The sequence below is a fragment of the Marmota marmota genome, unplaced genomic scaffold, assembly GCF_001458135.2.
Source record: "Marmota marmota marmota unplaced genomic scaffold, marMar, whole genome shotgun sequence".
Taxonomy (NCBI): Eukaryota; Metazoa; Chordata; class Mammalia; order Rodentia; family Sciuridae; genus Marmota; species Marmota marmota.
Genome location: NW_026000082.1, coordinates 37,310,421 through 37,323,537, shown reverse-complemented (window position 1 = coordinate 37,323,537; position 13,117 = coordinate 37,310,421). Strand labels below are relative to the sequence as shown.

The following is a 13,117-nucleotide window of genomic DNA, read 5'->3' as shown; positions in this document are numbered from 1 at the left end:
AACTTATGAATTTTTTATTTCTGCAATTTTCCATTTAATATTCTTGGATTGTGGTTGATCTTAGGTAACAAACCACAGATAAGAGGAGCTATTTTAGTAGGTCCATAACAATCATTGACTGTAAAATATGCACAGTTTTTTTTTTAATATTTATTTTTTAGTTGTAGTTGGACACAATACCTTTATTTTATTTATTTATATGTGGTGTTGTGGATCGAATCCAGGGTCTCGCACATGCTAGGTGAACACTCTACCACTGAGCCACAACCCCAGCCCCATATACGCAACTTAATTTTTTTTTTTAATTGAACATGGACACAGTACCTTTGTTTTACTTATTTATTTATTTTATGTGGTGCTGGTAATTGAACCCAGGGGTGCTGAGGATCAAACCCAGTGCCTCACATGTGCAAGGCAAGCACTCTACCACTGAGCCACAACCTCAGCTCCCTATACACAATTTTTTTTTTTTTTTTTGTGAGAGAGAGAGAGAGAATTTTAATATTTATTTTTTAGTTTTAGGCGGACACAACATCTTTGTTGTATGTGGTGCTGAGGATCGAACCCAGGCCGCACTCATGCCAGGCGAGCGCGCTACCGCCTGAGCCACATCCCCAGCCCCCTATACACAATTTTTAAACAGCCTTCTATCCATCGATTTATCAACAGCTGTTGTATTTCAAATACTATTTATGCTCTAAGAATACTTACTCTCATGGAACTTGCGTTAGTAAACAAAAACACCATATCAAGCCCTGATTAACTGGTATGAAGGGTGTTAATAAGGGTGGTTTGGGGATACCTTTGGAGAGATCTCATTTGAGCAGACCTGCAGGAAGTGGGGGAGGCGGGCTAGACAGAGAACCTGAAAAGACCTTAATTTGAGAAAGAACTTGGAGAAAATACCTTAATTTGAGAAATAGCAGGGAGGCCCCAGGGCTGGATCAAGCAAGGAAGTGAGAGAATGGAAAGAAAAGAGGCAGGAGAGGTGCAGGACAGACCTTGGTTAGGTTCCAAGAAGGCACTGGGGGGGCTTTGAGAAGGAACTGAGAATCTGATGGTGCTGCTTTCCTACTGTGGCATTTCAGGAGTTCTGTCTCCCCCAACCCTTTCTTCTTTATCTTTTGAAATAATTTTAGACTTACAGAAGAATTATAAAAAATAGAAATCATACACATAAACAAGTGCAAGTAAAACAGGGAAGATGGGTAGGTTGCATCCTTGTTCGGTGTCCTGGTAGTAATATTATTTTAATATTTATTTTTTAGTTGTAGTTGGACAGAAAACCTTTATTTTCATGTGGTGCTGAGGATCGAACCCAGGGCCTTGCATGTGCTAGGCAACTGCTCTACTGCTGAGCTACAACCCAGCCCCTTATTCTGTAATTTTGTATAGCTTGGATGGTGTTGGACAAAGGATGAATGTTACCATTAGGGGAAACTGCAAAGTGTACAAGGGCTTTCTTACTTTTCTTGCAAATCTATAATTATCTCAGTAGAATTTCCAATGGAAAAAATTATAGAAAGCTCCTGTGTCACCCCCTTTCCCCTAATGTTACGATCTCATGTAACCATAGTGTAGTAATCAAAATACAAAGTTTAAATTGGTTAAGTATTGGGCTGGGGATGTGACTCAAGCAGTAGTGGTAGTGCGCTCGCCTGGCATGCACGGGGCGCTGGGTTCTATCCTCAGCACCACATAAAAGTAAAATAAAGATGTTGTGTCCACCGAAAACTAAAAAAATAAATATTAAAAAATTCTCTCTCTCTCTCTTAAAAAAAAAAAATTGGTTCAGTATCATGGGTTTTATTTGACTTAAGCAGTTTTTCTCTTGGTGTTCATTTTATGTTCCAGGATCCAACCCAGATCCCACATTGCATTTCCTTATTTCTCCTTAATCTCATCCAACCTGTGGGCATTCTTCAGTTTTGTTTTTCATGACATTGACACTTTTGAAAAGTACTTAGTAGATTGAACCCAGGGGTGCTTTACCACTGAGCTACATCCTCAGTCCTTTTTATTTATTTATTTATTTTGAGACAGGGTCTCACTAAGTTGCTGAAGGTGGTCTTGGACTTGGAATCCTCATGCCTCAGGCTCTGTAGTCACTGAGATTATAAGTGTTAGCCATGACCCTGCCTAATCAGTTAATTTTAGAATCTCTCAGTTTGGATTTGCCTGTTGTTTTCTCATGGTTATATTGAGGTTGTGTGTTCTAGAGCAGAATCCCACAGAGGTGATGTGGCCCCCCTAGTGCATCAGTGTCAAGGGGCTTATGATGTTGCTACTTTACTGAGGTAGAACAAAGAATCTGATCTTAGGAACTTTAGAAAATAGTGTGTTTGATTAGATACTAGAAGGCTAAAGAAAAAAAGAACTCTACACAAACATTCTACATAGTGGGGAGCGGGAGGAGAAAGCAGAAGTCTCTTTTCTAGGTTTGAACAATAAGTAAATATATTGTACATAATGAGAACCAGGTTTCTCCCTGTTGGAAAATAAGTGAAAGAAAGAACTACAAGTATGTAAATGGGAAATGAATGAACCCAGTGGAGTTGGATTGGAGGTATTTTTGGAACTCAGTACAGAGAATTGTGTGTGTTCATGAGTTAGTAAAAAAGCATATATTTTCTATCTCTTTCTACTTGAGAAGACCTACAAACACTCCGGAAACATCACCTTAACCAAGCAATCAAGATTATCAGTGGTGAGCTGGGTGTGGTGGCTGGAGCCTGTAATCCCGACAGTTTGGGAGGCCTAAGCAAGAGGTTTGCAAATTCAAAGCCACCCTTAGCAGTTTAGTGAAGTCCTGAGACACTTAGCAAAAGACCCTGTCTCTAAAGCATAGAAAAGGATTGGGAATGTGGCTCAGTGATTTAAGTGCCCCTGGGTTCAATCCTTGGTACCAAAAAATTAAAGAAATAAACAGTGGCTGGGCGTGGTGGCACACACCTGTAATCCCAAGGATTCAGAAGGCTGAGGCAGGAGACTCTCAAGTTTGAGCTCTCCTCAGCAACTTAAACAGCCCCTAAGCAACTTAGTGAAACCCTGTCTTAAATTTAAAAAAAAGGACTGGGGTATGGCTCAGTGGTTAAGTGCCTCTAAATTCAATCCCAGGTACCAAAAACTATAAATAACAGCAGTCACTTGGGAGGCTGATGCAGGAGGATTGCAAATTTGTGGCCAGCTTGGGCAACATAGGAAGATTCTGTTTTAAAAAATTGAAAGGGCTGGGCAAGTAGCTCAGGGGTAAAGTACCCCTGCATTTAATCCTCAGTACCTCACGCCCCAAATAAGAGTTTTTGGACATACTTAATCACTGTATGCCACCATGCCCAGCCACTGTTTATTTCTTTAATTTTTTGGTACCAGGGATTGAATCCAGGGGCACTTAATCACTGAGCCACATTCCCAGTCCTTTTCTATTGCATTTGAGATGCCTTTTAATCATCTTTAACTTTTGCTTTATTTGTAGTACTAGGAATCAAACCCTTGGATTCATGCATGCTAGGCAAATGTTCTATCACTGAGCTATATCCCCAGCTACCTGTTAGTCATCTAAATGGAGGTGTCACATAAGCAATTAAGTAACTAGGGAAAATAGGTAAAAACTTGGCAGGGGGCTGGGCTGTGGCTCAGCGGTAGAGAGCTTGCCTCGCACATGTGAGCCACTGGGTTTAATCCTCAGCACCACATAAAAATTAATAAACAAAATAAAGATTAAAAAAAAAAAAACCTTGGCAGTTACTAGGGTACAGAATGAATCAGTTTGTACATTGTCAGTAGCAAAGTGCTTTTCAAACTTTAGCAGGTTTATCTCCTAGAGAGCTTATTAAAATAGATTCTTGGGCCTCCCAGGACTTCTAATTCAGTGGATCTAAAGTTGGAGGAGAATTTGCATTTCAAACAAGTTCCCAAATGTTGATGCCGCTGGTCATCCCAGTTTACTTTGACTAGAATCTAATGCTGACCTTTTAGCCTCTTTATTCAGTTTTTCCTTTCTCTCAAAGAAGATAAAATATCATACTCTAAAGGACAGTGTCTAAAAATCACACGCTTTAAATAACTCTTTTTGAAACAGATAACCTGAGTCTCACTTCATCTTACCTTAAATCAGCACATATGAATGACGGTTGGAATTTGAACCCAAGTCTCCATAGTGCACATATTATACCCTACTCCCATACCAAGTCACCATGTAGGCTTTGTATCATTTCACATCATTATAGGAAGAAGGGTAAGTACAGTATAATGAGATATTTTGAGATCAAGACCACATTGACAAAACTTTTATTACAGTACATTGTTTATTCTATTTTATTATTGTTAATCTCTTACTATGCCTAATCTATTAATTAAACTTTATCATAGATATGTATGTGTAGGAAAAACAAAGTATTTATAGGGTTCAATACTCACCTCAGTTTCAGGCAAGAAGTCTTAGAACATACACTCCACAGACAAGGGGGGGCTACTGTGCGTGAAACTTCTGTGCATGCTCTAACACTGTGCTTGTGAGTTGTTCCTGTTATCCTTGTAGATGTGGTCAGAGATTGTCAATGTGGCTAATGTTGATCTGGGATATAGTAAAAAGTCTCACAGCCCTAATTGTGAACTAAGCATCTGTGGAGAGAATTATGTGTGGTGAATTCCTGAGCTCTAGAACATGTTCCTTTAATCTTTGTTTTATTCATTTTTGTGCTAGGGATCAAACCCACGGTCTGACTGGTGCTAGGCAAGTGATCTACCACTGAACTACCTCCCACTCCTGGTCTGTTTTAGAAATTGCTCTCATGGTGGTCAGATTGTCTTGCCTACCAGCTGAGCTCACAGGGACTTGGGGGCCACAGAGAAAGCTCAGAGGAGGAGATAAGAAAGAACTAACATTTATTGACAGATCTCCTTTGTTCTGGACCCTTCATATATTTGGGTTAATCTTTATAGTTGATGTATGCATTATACAATATTCCCATTTTACACATGAGGAAAGAGACTTAGGGTCATCACCAAGAAGTGATGGAGCTTGAATTCTAACACTGTTCCTTCTGACTAAAAGTTTTCTGTTGCCTGAAGAGGAAACTTGAAGCATAGATACTTGGGCTCTAACCTAATGGCTCTGGTGTGAGGCTGTAGGAAGGGTGAGCCCCAGGCAAGAAAGTTAGAAAATTTAAAAAACAACACCACCTGTACTCCCAGCTACTTGGGAGGCTGAGGCTGGAGAATCTCAAGATCGAGGCTAGCTTCTGTAGTTTAATGAGACCCTGTTCCCAAAAGGGCTGCGATGTAGCTCACTGGCAGAGCACCCCTGGGTTCAATTCCCAGTACTACAAAACAACAACAAACAAAAACAAAAACTGAGGAAAACCAGACAACTCTGTGGGCAGTCTATTTGGGACCTCTGGGAGTGAAAATTACCATCAGGAACCCTGTCACTTGTCTTCTCTTTATATCTGCTTCAGCTAAATTTACCATTCATCCATCCCTTCCCAAACGTTAATCAAAGCACCAGGCCTGTGCTGGGCCCAGCAGTAAGACTGAGTTCCTACCTCTGGGTGCTACAGGAGGAAGCATGTCAACATAACACTGAAGAGTGGATGTAAAGTAATCCATAGTAAGCATAACAGCATTACCATTTGCCCACAATTGCTTCTACTGCTGGGTGTATATACCAAGGTATTTAAGAACAGGCACTTGTACCCCAATGTTCATAGAAGCATTATTCATAATAGCCAAATGTAGGAAAAACTCGATGTTCATTGAAAGATGAATAGATAAACAAAATTTGCTATATACATACAGTGAAATATTACTCAGTTTTTAAAAGGAATGAAACCCTGGTATGTGCTACCTCATGGATGAACCTTGAAGACATTAAACTAAGTGAAATAAGCCAGTCACAGCAGGCCAAATGCTAGATGGTTCCAGTTGTATGAAGTACCTACAGTAAGTCACAGAGACAGGAAGTAGAACCCCTGTTGCCAGGCATCCTGTGAGGAAGCAGTTAGGGAGTTTCTGTGGAGCGGTGCAGAGTTGGATCCTGGGATGGTACAGTTTGGAGAAAGGGTGGTGAGAGGCACAGCAGTGTGAGTGTGCTCCATGCCATGGAACTGCACACCTGCAAATGATGAAAATGGTAAATTTTATGTACACTTTGCCACAATATAAAAATGTAATATATTTGGAGCTTTTTCTTTCTTTCTTTCTTTTTTTTTTTTTTTTTGGTACCAGGAATTGAAAACAGGGGTGCTTAACCGCTGAGCCACATCCCTAGCCTTTTTTTTTTTGTATTTTATTTAAAGACAAGGTCTTGCTGAATTGCTTAGGTTCTTGCTGAGTTGCTGAGGCTGGCTTTGAACAACCAGTCCTCCTGCCTAAGCCTCCTGAGCTGCTGGGATTACAGGCTTACACCACCACATCTAGCTGGGAGTCTTTTAAACAATATGAAAAATTTAAATTGTTAAAATAAATTTATTTTATGTTTTACCAAAAATAGGTAATGCAAATAGCCATATAATAACCTTTGTGGTAAGTGCTACAGAGAACCCTACCTAGTGTTGGGAGAGAGGATAACAGGTAAACCAGTTCTGGTTACTGAGGTTCTGAAACTGAGAAGGAGTTCTTCTTTCAGAGAATGTCATTTCAACCAAGCCCTGAAAGGGAAGGCTTAGTGAAAGGGGTGGGTATGGGTGAAGGACAGAACATTGCAGACTGGAGGAACACAGCAAGGCAAAGACTTGCCAAAGGGCCATAGTGTCCTCCCAGGAGCAAATGGAATCCACTAAAGAGTTTGAGCAAGGGATTTTTATTTATTTTATTTCAGGGCCTTGTACGTGCTAGGTAAGCATTATAGATTCACACCCTGCCCTGGGATTTTTGTAACTTGACAGTCCATTTACCTACTTGAAATTAAGTAGAAATGGAAAGAATTTAAAATTTATTGTGGGCATACCGTGTGCTAGCTGCTTTTCCTGCCATTCTCTTCTTGGGTAGAAGGCCTGTGAGGTCAGAATTATAAGGAGCTGAATCCCTTGCGGACAAGGACTAGCATTTTCAAATCTCTGTCACTAAGCATAACATTTGGCATAAGCAAGGTGCTCAAAAATAACCTAATGGTTGATTTTACAGCTGAGGCTCAGGGAGATGAAGCCATTTGACCCAAGTGAGCAGGTAAGGAGCTATGTGGTCTAGGAATGGGGCTAGCCCCAAGCCCACACCTCTGGTAGACCAGGCTGCAAATGCCAAAATCCCAGAATTCTCTGCTCATTTCCAGAGCTGCTTCCCAGGTCCCTTCTCTCAAGAACACTGGTGTGTGTGCCCCTAGGTCCAAGAAGTGGCCAAGGGGCAGACTTTAATGAGAGTGTGACTTTGCACTTACAGGCTGCAGGGGACTAGGGAGGGTAGTGTACTAGTTTCCTATTGCTGCTGTGTAAGAGTTACCACAAAGTTATTATCTCATTTTAGAGATCAGAAGTCTAAAATAGATCTGGGTGTGGTGGCACACATCTGTAATTCCAGGGATTTAGGAGCCTGAGGCAGGAGGATTGAAAGTTTGAGGCTGGCTTAGGTAACTTTTAGTGAGACCTTATCTCAAAATAAAAATTAAAAAGGTGTGGGAATGTAGCTCAGCGGTAAAGCACCCCTGGATTTAATACCTAATTAAAGAAAAAATCCAAATAGATCTCAGTGGCTCAGTGTGGTGGCAAACGCCTGTAATCCCAGCAGTTTGGGAGACTGAGACAGGAGAACTGTGAGTTCAAAGCCAGCCTCAGCAACTGTGAGGTGCTAAGCAACTCAGTAAAAACTACAGAATAGGGCTGGGGGTGTGGCTCAGTGGTTGAGTACCCCTGAGTTGAATCCCCCGGTACCAATAAAAAAAAAAAATGGGTCTCAGTGGGCTATAATCAAAAGTATTGATTGGCATTCTCCTGGCTGACCCCTGTTCCCTCTTTTCACTTTTAGATCTTTGTGATTACATTGAGCCCATTTGATAATCCAGGATAATCTCCCTGTTTTGTGGGTTAGATGACTAGGAATTTTAATCTCCCTTGTCATATTAAGATAATATATGCCGCAGTCTGGCTGGGCACAAAATAATGGAGCCGCCATGAGGCACTTGTAGGTTCAAACAGGAACTCCTTTATTGCCCAAATTCCCAGGAACACCACACACCAAACGGAACTCCCTCCACCGGAACTTCACCAACCAACTCGAACTCTCCAGGAATCCCCGAGAGCTCAACCGGAACTCAACTGGGAACTCTTGGAGAACTCAAAAGTAGTGGGCGCCTGAGGCAGCAGGAGCCGCCCTATTGCCGGACAGCAGGGGTCTATCTACAACTTAATACACAGCCTGTTTCAATCCAGCATCATCCATTCACAGCAATTATACACAGCTTAACTTAATTACCATCATCTTAATGGGTCACCTCGCAACCATTCCTTCTGGCAAAATGCCAGCGGCCATTCCGACTTGGCTGTGGCTCTCAACAAATATATTCATAGGTTCTCAGGATTAGGGTATGGACACTGGAAGGGCCTTGTTCTGCTTACTATCAGTAGAAAGAGAAGTCTAAGGGCCGGGGTCTAGTTCTTGTGCCACCACATTCCCAAGAACTCTGAGAATTCCAATTAGCTTCCAGGCCATTAGGAAGGTATGTTTATCAAGGTAAAGAAGAGGATAGGATAGAATAGAAAACAAACCATATTCAACAGTTGTTGGCTTATTTTGTAACTCTGAGGTTTTCAGATACATAGTATGTAGGCCTCCATCTACATTCTTGACATCCACCCTGCAAAGCCGTATGCAAGTGAGTGTTCAAGATCCCGTTATTTTCACCCCACAGGGGAACTAGGCAGTAGGCTGCCACCACTCACGCAGCTTTGATGGGTGTTACAGGACTACCTCTTCTGAACCTCCTGAGAAGCTGGCCGCCTCCACCTTCTGAAACCGAGTCTCCTCTCATTCCACATCTGCCCTGTGCAGTTGCCTCACATCCACACCCTCCTCAGGGCTGTTTAGATTTGTTCATTATGGATTCACCCAAGAGTTGTTCAGCACCTCCACTGGAGCTTCAGAGATGGCTTAGTCATAGTCTGCCTGTGAGCTGGTGAGCGCACCAAAAAAACGAAAGGTGCCATGACAGGGGCAGTAGGGACTAGGTACCAGGGATGGCTGCAGAGGTCACATGGGCAGATGGAGGGTGGTGAGTTTAGGTAGGGGCTTTTCAGAGGAAGTGGTTCTCAAGTTGTCTTAGCTAGGCCAGGAAGCTGAGGGCTGGAATTTTGGGTGAAGAGATAGATCTTGAGGTCAGAGCAGGGCAAGTTTGGGGAATCCCAAATCTGTCATGGTAACTAGAACAGAGGAGGAGGTGGAAGGAGGCAGAAGTAGTCTTAAAACACGAAGGGCTCGATTGATCCTGATGGACCACAACTTCATAAGGAGCCTAAATAGGATTCATTATAACCTCAGCGCCTGGGAGAAGTCCAGCATGGAGCAGGGGCTTAGTCATTATTTGCTGAAAGAATGACATAGGGTCTCTGGACACCCTGCTGGAGAAATTGCACTCTGAGAGGCCAGCAGTTTCCAACCCTGGCTGCACATTAGAATCATCTGGGGAGCTTTAAAAACTAAAAACATCTTTAGTCTGAATCTCAGAGTGTGGGACCTGGTGTTCAGAGAGGGTTAAAAGCTCTCCAGGTGATTCCCAGCCTAGGCTGAGAGCCAGGGCTAAAGGTCCCAGGGGACCATTAAAGGGGTTTATTCAGATTTGCATGTTAGAATCATTCTGAATTGACAGCTTTGTGGGAGATAAGTATGGCAGGGGCTGAGGTGGCAGCTGATGACAGGTGGTTGTAGCAGTCCAGCCAAGAGTGAGTCCCAACTAAGGGAAAGTCAAAAGGATTCTGAGGGAGTTTAGAAAGGTACAAGTCAATGGGATCTTGAGACCGGAGGTGGCAATTCAGGTCTGGTCACCTGACTATCCATGTGAGTGCCCTCTCCTGGAACAGGGAGAGTGCTTTAGGGAGGGTTCCTCTAATGGTTCTCAAAATGTCTGATCTTTGTTGGCTGCTGACTGTTCCGGCCCAGGGTTCCCCCAGTCCCCTCCTTGCCTCAGGCCCTTAGTAATCCCAGTTACTTTCATTTCTTTACCACTGTGTGGGCGGGGCCTGTGGCCAAGGGAACAGTCTCCTTAGCCCCCGCCTCCATGCTGCCCCAAAGACTGACACTCTAGACCTGTTTTTTTGCTTTTATTTTTTGGTGGTGTTGGGGATCAAACCCAGGGCCTTGTGCATACAAAGCAAGCACTCTACCAACTGAGCTATATTCCCAGACCCCTAGACCTGTTTTTAAAATAAATAGGGAGGGCTGGGGATGTGGCTCAAGCAGTAGTGCGCTCGCCTGGCATGCGTGGGGCCCGGGTTCGATCCTCAGCACCACATACAAACAAAGATGTTGTGTCCGCCGAAAACTAAAAAATAAATATTAAAAAAATTATTTCTCTCTCTCTCTTAAAAAAAAATAGGGAAGGAGGCAGGGAGGTTATTTTCCCAACTGTTATGAAAGCAACATTCATTTAAGAACATGAGGAGGGCTGGGGGTATAGGTCAATGGTAGAGCACTTGCCTAGCAAGAGTTGAGGCCCTGGGTTCAATTCTCAGCACTAGGGGGAAAAAATGGGAAAAATTGAAAAAAAGTGTAACCAATTGTATCATTGCCCACATAAATTGAATCATTGCCATCAATCATCTTGGTGTGTTTCCTAGACATAGATTATTTTGTTTTGTTCCTTTTATAGTTGTAATCAACTGGTGATACTGAACTGATTATAACAATAACAAAGCAGCTTGAGAAAGCAAAGGGAAAATATGCCCAGTGCAGGCAAGGGTGTGGAAAACACTTTCACACAGTGTTGGTGGAACTATGCATTGGTAGAGTCTTTCTGGAGGCAGTTTGACAGTATCAGAGTCATACATATGCATGACCTTTACCCCAGGATTCTCCTTGGAATTGTCCTGCAGAAATAAATGTTCAAGTGCACAAATTTAGGTAGATGAGGATGTTTGATGCATTTTTCCCCAGTAATAGAGATTGAACCCAGGGACACTACCACTGAGTTATATCCCTAGTCCTTTACATTATTATTATTATTATTTTAAATTTTGAGACAATCTCACTAAGTTACAGAGGTAGGCCTTGAACTTGCAGTCCCCCTACCTCAGCCTCCTGAGTTGAGTTTCTGGGATTACAATGTCAATGTCCTTGGCAATGCATTAGTTCTCTTTAAATAAGGAAAACCTGGGGAAACCCACATACTTATTGCTATAAGTAAAATAAATTCCAGTCTGTCCCTAGATGATATGGGAAATGCACCACAGCACATTGTTAAGAGAGGGCACAGCACATTGCAGAGCACGTGGAATCCCATTTGGGTATTAAAAGCAAACACAGAAAATGTTTCTGCGTTGAAAGAAAGGCACTGAAGTGTTAGCAGTGGTGAGCGTGAAGAGGGAACTGGTGAGTTGGTTAGGTGGGGACACTGCAGAATCACCAGGGGCAGATTGGACAGTGTCTGAGATTCAGCCAGTGTAGTGAGATCACTGGGTTCCAAACCCAGAACTACCGCTGACCTTTACACTCAGCAGCTTCTGAACCCCAGCTTTCTCACAAGGAAGATGGGAATGAATGGCAGTTGCTTCTGTCTCCCAGGGCTGCCTGCAGTGGGAGCCAAGTATCTCACTCAATAAGTGCTTAGCATATGAATGTAGTTAATCAATATTAGCTAACCCAGAGATTCCTGAGCTCACATTTCAGCTGAGCCACCAATTGAGCAAATTTCTTAACTTCTTTGAGCCTCGGTTTTTCTGTGAAAAATGTTGATTTATAGAAAGACACAGGGGCGCAGGCCTATGATCTTAGCTACTGAGCCTGAGGTAGGAGGATTGAAAGTTTGAGGGCAGCCTCAGCAACTCAGCGAGACCCTGACTCAAAGAAGAAAGGGCTTGGCATGTAGCTCAGTGGTAGAGTGCCCCTGAGTTCCATCCTCAGTACTGGGGCAGGGCAGGGGGAGGTCAATTATAGCATCAACCCTATAGGGGGGTTTTTTGTTTGTTTTTTTGTGATGCTGGGGATTGAACCCAGGGCCTTGTGCATGAAAGGCAAACACTCTACCAACCAAACTATATCCCCAGCCCAAGCCCTATATGGTTTTAAGGACATGGGATTATAGGATGTCAGTATCTCCCTGAAGAAATTGTCCCAGGTCCTAAGACAAAGCTGGTCATTCCAGTCTCTGGATTTTATTCCCAGGAATGTAGATCCCATTAAATCCCCAGTCCTGGAGGGACACGCTTTGTGCCTCTAGTTGAGCCAGCCCCAGTGTGGGAGGCAGGGGAGCCATGGGGGTGTGGCCACAGTTGCTGCCCAGCTCCAGCCAAGGGTTGGCCATTGTAGACTGGGCCAAGAGCTGCCAGAAATGACTATTTTTCAAGAGAAGTTGTGAAATCAATCTCCTGATTTAACACTCTTAGCAATCAGTTCATTTGGTGAACGCTGTGAAAGCAAATAAAATATGCCAGCAGACCACATTCAACCCAGGCTGTGGGATTGCTCCCTGTTCTACACCCGTTCTGCACTTGATTTAGCAAAATATTTACCAAGATCCTACTGTACCTGTCACTCCTCCAGCACCTGACCATGCTTCTTGTTCTGCAACCTCAGGTCTGCTGGCATAGTGCTCCTGTCAGTCGGTCAATCAATCTGGTGAGTAAAACAGTGTTTCATTGTGGTGGTTTGTTTTGTTTTGTTGTGTTTTAGTTGTAGGTGGACATCATACCTTTATTTTGTATTTATGTGGTGCTGAGGATCGAACCCAGTGCCTCACACGTGCCAGGTGAGGGTTCTACCACTGAGCCAGCCCCAGCCCCAGCCCCTCACTGTGGTTTTAATGTGCCCTTCCTTGACTGCTGCTGAGATTGAATATCTTTTTATGTATCTATATAAACTTTTCTTCATCAATAATATTTTTTGTTTCAAGTCAATTTTGGGGTGCTGGGGATGGAACCTAGAGCCTCATGCATGCTAGACAACTGCTCTACCACTGAGCCACACCCCCAGCCCC

The 13,117-nt window shown here is 43.1% G+C and overlaps 2 long non-coding RNA genes across 2 annotated transcripts in view; one reads left to right on the top strand and one right to left on the bottom strand.

The window, feature by feature from the left end:
• Positions 1-4,870: 4,870 nt before the first annotated feature.
• Positions 4,871-13,117, bottom strand: part of LOC125620477 — a 52,530-nt gene continuing 44,283 nt past the window's right edge. The window contains exon 3 of the long non-coding RNA XR_007352177.1: positions 4,871-6,115. This is a non-coding gene — a long non-coding RNA (uncharacterized LOC125620477). The remainder of the gene's footprint in view (positions 6,116-13,117) is intronic.
• LOC125620476 overlaps positions 12,313-13,117 on the top strand; it is a 9,556-nt gene continuing 8,751 nt past the window's right edge. The window contains exon 1 of the long non-coding RNA XR_007352174.1: positions 12,313-12,759. This is a non-coding gene — a long non-coding RNA (uncharacterized LOC125620476). The remainder of the gene's footprint in view (positions 12,760-13,117) is intronic.